This window comes from Arachis ipaensis, chromosome B08 (assembly GCF_000816755.2).
Source record: "Arachis ipaensis cultivar K30076 chromosome B08, Araip1.1, whole genome shotgun sequence".
NCBI lineage: Eukaryota > Viridiplantae > Streptophyta > Magnoliopsida > Fabales > Fabaceae > Arachis > Arachis ipaensis.
Window position 1 is genome coordinate 119,002,692 of NC_029792.2, and position 6,637 is coordinate 119,009,328.

The following is a 6,637-nucleotide window of genomic DNA, read 5'->3' on the forward strand; positions in this document are numbered from 1 at the left end:
ATGAGCCTCAGATTCCTTTGGTTCCTCAAAGGGAAACTCCTTATTGATCACTGGACGTCCCAGGAGGTCTTCCTCACTGGGATTTACGTCCTCCCCTTCTTCCTTGGATTCAGCCATGATGGTTATATCAATGGCCTTGCACTCTCCTTTTGGATTTTCTTCTGTATTGCTTGGGAGAGTACTAGGAGGGATTTCTAATGGAGGATCTTGTTTCATTCATGAAACTCACAGTGGCCTTAGATAGATCAGAGACTAAGTTTGCTAAATTAGAGGTATTTTGTTCAGAGTTCTCTGTCTGTTGCTAAGTGGATGATGGAAAAGGCTTGCTATTACTAAACCTGTTTCTTCCACCATTATTAAAGCCTTGTTGAGGCTTTTGTTGATCCTTTCATGAGAAAAAGAATTGCTTGCAGTGGTTTATGCCATTGACAAGTTTAGATCATACTTAGTAGGATTAAAGGTGATTGTGTATACTGACCATGCTGCTCTTAAATATCTACTCACAAAGCAGGATTCAAAACCCAGGCTCATAAGATGGGTGTTGCTTCTGCAAGAGTTTGATATAGAAATAAGAGACAGAAAAGGGACAGAGAACCAAGTGGCTGATCATCTGTCCCGGATAGAGCCAGTAGAAGGGACGTCCCTCCCCTCTCTTGAGATCTCTGAGACTTTCTCGGATGAGCATTTGTTTGCCATTCAGGAAATACCATGGTTTGCAGACATTGTAAACTATAAGGCTGCAAAGTTCATACCTAAGGGAAAACTGAAATCCCGGTGGAGGGGACCATATGTGATTACAAGTGTATCACCATATGGTTATGTGGAACTTCAAGATATTGATTCTGATAAGAAGTTCATTGTTAATGGACAGAGAATCAAGCACTATCTTGAAGGCAATATTGAGCAAGAGTGCTCAAGGCTGAAGCTAAATTAAAAGCTCAGCAAGGTCCAGCTAAAGACAATAAAAAAGCGCTTGCTGGGAGGCAACCCAGCCATGGAGCATCACTTCCTCTAAGCATTTTGCCATATTCTTGATTTTATTTGTTCATATAAAGTTCATTGATACTAAGGTAAAGAGTCAATTACATAAGTTCACAGGGTTACAGAAAGAATCTGCACACAAAATAGAGAAAAAGAGCTCACTGGCAAGAAAACGTCAGTAAGGATGGCCATCTGGGCGTTAAACGCCAGAAAGAAGCATCTTCTGGGCGTTGAACACCAGAAAGAAGCTCCTTCTGGGCGTTTAACGCCAGATTTACAACGTTAACGCCCAGTGACAAAAGAGTTCCTGGCGTTCAACGCCAGAAAGAAGCAACAGCTGGGCGTTGAACGCCCAAAACATGCAGCATTTGGGCGTTCAAACGCCAGGATGGTGGGGAGGTGGTGAATTCGTTTTTACTTCATATTTTTCATTCTAATTTTAATTTTCATGTTTCAATTCATGATTTCTTGCATAAACATGTTAAGAACCCTGATTTCTAAAATCCCTAATTTCTAAAAATCCTACCTTAAAAATATCAAATGTATCTTAATCCATAAACACGAATTCTTCTTTTCAATCCAATTCAACTCTTTTTCAAATTTTCAAAACAAATCTATATCTTTTCATTCTAAAATCTTTTTAACTAATCAATATCTTTTTCAAATCTCCACATTATCTTTTTCAAAATCCAAATTTATCTTTTTCAAATATCCTTCATATCTTTTTAATCTTAAATTACATCTTTTCATATCATACTTTTTAAATCATATCTTCTATCTTATCTTTTTTAATATTTTTGAAAATCCTACCCCCCTCCCTTTTAAAAACACATTTGGCCTCCCTCCTTAAATCCACCATTCGACACTAGCTCTCCTTCTATCCCTCTCCTTTCTTTTATTTTGCTTGAGGACAAGTAAACCTCTAAGTTTGGTGTGTTTATCCGTGATCACTAAACCATACCCACTAAGATCATGGCTCCTAAAGGAAAACAACCCACTTCAAGAGGTAAGAAAGAGAGTGTACCAAAACCACTTTGGAATCAATGGAAGTTTTTAACTAAAGAACATTCAGACCATTATTACAAAATAATGGGTCTAAGATCAGTGATCCCGGAAGTTAGATTCGATCTGAAAGAAGACGAATATCCGGAGATCCAGGAGCAAATTCGAATCAGGAACTGGAAGATCCTAGCTAATCCTGAAACGAAAGTGGGAAGGAATATAGTCTAGGAGTTCTATGCTAATATGTGGCAAACAAACAGGCAAAGACTATCTGGATCTGTTCTCTATGACTATCAGACCTTGGTCAGAGGAAAGATTGTTCATACCCACCCTGACAAGATCAGGGAGATCTTAAAGCTACCTCAGCTGAAAGATGATCCAGACTCCTTCAATAGGAGAATGATGAGAACAGACAAGAGCCTGGATAAGATTCTAGAGGATATATGTATCCCTGGAGCCAGGTGGACCACCAGCACGAAGGGTGTCCCAAATCAACTCAAAAGAGAAGATCTCAAACCAGTCGCCAGAGGATGGCTGGACTTCATTGGGCATTCTCTGCTGCCCACTACCAACCGTTCTGAAGTCACTATTAGAAGAGCAGTGATGATCCATTGCATCATGATGAGAAAAGAAGTGGAAGTTCATCAACTGATTTCAACTGAATTTTACAAAATTGTAAACAAAAATTCCAAAGATGCCAGGTTGGCTTATCAAAGCTTGATTTCTATGCTCTGCAAGGATGCTGGAGTAAGGATGGGAATAACTGAGTATATCTCAGTTGAGCGGCCAATCACCAAAGCATCAATGGAAAAACAATAAGCACAGGATGACCCCATCAAGAAGAGAACACAGGAAATTCTCCCAGAAATCCCTCAATTTGCATACTGGGAGTATCTTGAAACATCTATTACCAAGATGCAAGAAGCTATGGAACAAATAAAGAAAGAACAAAAGGAACAAAGTAGCATTCTTTGCTATTTACTTAAAGAGCAGGAGGAGCAAGAGCGTGATTTAAGGGAATTGAAGCACCAGAAATTATCTCTTGAAGGACCAAGCACCCCGCAGATTAGAGGAACATCCACTTCCCAGAACAAAGGTTGTTAAATTCCAATTTTTGCTTTAACTCTGTGATAGTTGTCATTATAGGAGTTTACCTTAGAAAGTAGATATAAGTAGTAGCAACTAGCAAACCTATTTTGATCTTATTTTCAATTAAGTTATAATTTATTTTTCTCATCATCAGCAAACATGAATAAAATAGATCTTTAGAATAAGAGGCAATAAATTTCGAGTTTTTAACAAAAAAAATTCTAGTTATTTACATGTGGTGGCAATGCTTTCTGTCTCCTGAATGAATGCTTGAACAGTGCATATGTCTTTTGAATTTGATGTTTAAGACTGTTAAATATGTTGGCTCTTGAAAGAATGATGAACATGAGACATGTTATTGAAAATCTGAAAAATCATAAAAATGATTCTTGAAGCAAGAAAAAGCAGTGAATACAAAAGCTTGCAGAAAAAAAAAATTTAGAGAAAGAAAAAGAAAAATCAAGCAGAAAAAGTCAATAGCCTTCAAAACCAAAAGGCAAGGGTAATAAAAAGGATCCAAGGCTTTGAGCATCAGTGGATAGGAGGGCCTAAAGGAATAAAATCCTGGCCTAAGCGGCTAAACCAAGCTGTCCCTAACCATGTGCTTGTGGCGTGAAGGTGTCAAGTGAAAACTTGAGACTAAGCGGTTAAAGTCAAGGTCCAAAGCAAAAAGAAGAGTGTGCTTAAGAACTCTGGACACCTCTAATTAGGGACTTTAGCAAAGCTGAGGTAAGGGAATTCTACTGCAATTACTTCAAGACTTCCCTAGATGCAGTGAACCTAAGAGGGAAGCAGATTCTGGTCACTGAAGAGGCCATAGAGGATGTTCTGAAGCTTCTGCCTAAATCTGATCAGCTGGATGGTTATCAAAGAGCTGAGGAGGATATGCGCTTCATGAAGTTTGATTGGGATGCAGTCAAGGCCAGGATAGCCCTTGACCCGACCGTTCCATGGATCATGGGTCAGAATACCACCATGCCAAAGGAAATCAAGCGGATTTACTTAAAAGATGAGGCTCGGCTATGGCACCAGATCCTGAGCAATTTTGTTATGCCGAGTACCCATGAGACAGAGATCCCTGCTGCTATGATCACCCTCCTATGGTGTGTGATGGAGGGTAAGGACCTGTACCTGCCACGCTTTATCCGGTACTATATGGCCAGGGTCCACGTCCGAGGCACTCTCCCCTTTCCTTATCTGATTACACAGCTACGCCGTCGAGCTGACGTGCCTTGGGAAGATGCTGATGAGAAGCCACCTGTTGCAGAATCCAAGAAGATTATCCCTCACAGCAGGAACTTTCTGGCTTTGGGCTACAGACCTCCATTCCTCACTACTACTATTGAGACAGCCACACCATCTGCCAGCCCCTCTTCCTCTACAGCTACCCCTGCTACCACTACTGCACCTCCACCTGCCTCAGAGCCAGTTTATCACCTAGTGCACCGCCTGTTTCGGCGGCTCGACCAGATGGAGCGTCGCAACAAGCGACGCTATGAGCACCTGAAGCTGATGATCCGATCTGGCGGCGACATTCCCTCAGAGCCTGACACACCATCTGAGGAGGAGGCAGATGATCACGAGGCAGAGACCCATCCACAGTGCGAGGCTGCACAGACAGGCACAGAGCAGGCTGCATCACATCAGTAGGCTCCGCCTCAGATTCAGGCTGTAGACCCAGAGATCCCTATTCAGTCAGCACCTCCTCTGCAGCAGGCAGATCCTCAGACCACCACCACAGAGACTCCAGCTACCCACCCTTCCAGTGATGACACCCCTTCACACCCTGCTTGAGTGAGCATCAGGGACGATGCTTCATTTTAAGTGTGGGGAGGTCGCCATCTCTGGCGTATTTTTTTGGTGAACCACTACAGACTCTCTCATTTTATTTTGCTATTTTTCTCTTTATTTTTATTTTTATTTTCTCAGTACTTATACATTGCTATTTTCATGTATTTCTACTCTATTTCTCTATTTTGCATTTTTAGTTCATATTTTAACCATTTAGTTTAGTTGCAATTCTAACTTATTAGTTATAGAAATTGTGGATTAATTAGTATAATTTACCCTTTCTAGCATAAGATAGCTTAGTTTAATTTGAAAATATAAAAAGGAAGTAAACTAGAAACTTGGATATAATAAAAACAATCTACACACCTTGTATATATAGCATTAAATGTTAGTTAGTTAACAACATTTCATCAAGGAGAAACACTAGAACTTTAAAGCCACCTTAAGTTTTACATTGAGAATAATGGGAACTTTTAATTTTACTTGCATGACATACATAACTGATATATGATTTTTGAGTTAGAGAACACACATCCTGTGAGTTTTGAGCTTAATTGTATGGTTACATTCAAACCATAATATTTTATTCCTGTGTGTTCCGCCCTTCTTTTTTATTCTGATGTTCTTTACTTTGTTTTAATCTATATGTCCGATTATAGAATAGAAATACATACCAAGAGAGAGATTGAGGCCATTGTTTGATTTTAGCTCACTTATCCCAAATTAGCCTACCTTTTACATCACGCTTGTCAGCCCTCTTGAACCTTTAAACCCCCTCTTATTCTATAAACCACAATACTAGCCTTAAGTAGAAAAACAAAATAAAAATCCCAAGTTGAATCCTTGGTTAGCTTAAGATAGAAAGTGTGTAATTGTTTAAATGTGGGAAACCTATTGGGAACATGGATGATAAAAACAAAAGGTAGAAAAGTTGAAAAGAACAAAATTATTCAAATAAAAATTTTGGAAAGCATGCTCATGTAAAATCAAATAATTGAATTACCATGTGCAATAAAAAAATGTTATTTTTCAGTATTTGAATAAAGGAGATACAAAAGAATTCCCCAAATGCAAAATAAATGCACATGGGACAAAAGTTAAAGTATGAGCATGTAACATCAAAAGTGGGAAAAAGTGGGAACATAGGTAAAGAAGTTTTGCTTTACAAAGTATGTATGTTAGGTGAGATCTTAGACAAATCAAGGATTCGCTTAATTAGCTCACTTAGCCTTATACATATACCTTTACCTTTACCTTGACCCCATTACAACCTTAATTAAAGACCTCATGACTTTTGTATGCCTATATTCTATAATTGTTGATTGGTTAGATGAAGAACAAAGTTATAGAAAGGAAGGATAAAAAGAAGAATAGAGTGATTAACCCAATAAACACTGAGTGACTAGAGAGTAAACACAAAATCCAGTGAGGGTTCAATGACTCATTAACATATATCTCTGCTTGAATTATTAATTGTCTTGCAAGTTTATAGAATGTTTTTTCTCTCCCATCTCAACTGTAAAAGTGCTTTATCATTATCTAAGGTTTGGCTATATATATATATATATATATGACTCCTTGAGAATGTGAATCAATTCAACTACATGTAAGCTTTACATACAAGTGAATAACAATTAAGAATTGCATGATGCATGTAGGTAGTTGCATTTAGAGTAGATTGCATTGCATGAGATTTCACCACTTTAACCTTAACTTACTCTTTATCTTGGACTTAGCATGAGGACATGCTATTGTTTAAGTGTGGGGAGGTTGA

At 38.6% G+C, this 6,637-nt stretch overlaps 1 protein-coding gene across 3 annotated transcripts in view; it reads left to right on the forward strand.

The window, feature by feature from the left end:
- The window catches only part of LOC107614303 (naringenin 8-dimethylallyltransferase 1, chloroplastic), a 60,706-nt gene that overhangs the window by 20,315 nt on the left and 33,754 nt on the right, over window positions 1–6,637 (forward strand). The gene's annotated exons all lie outside the window — the stretch shown is intronic.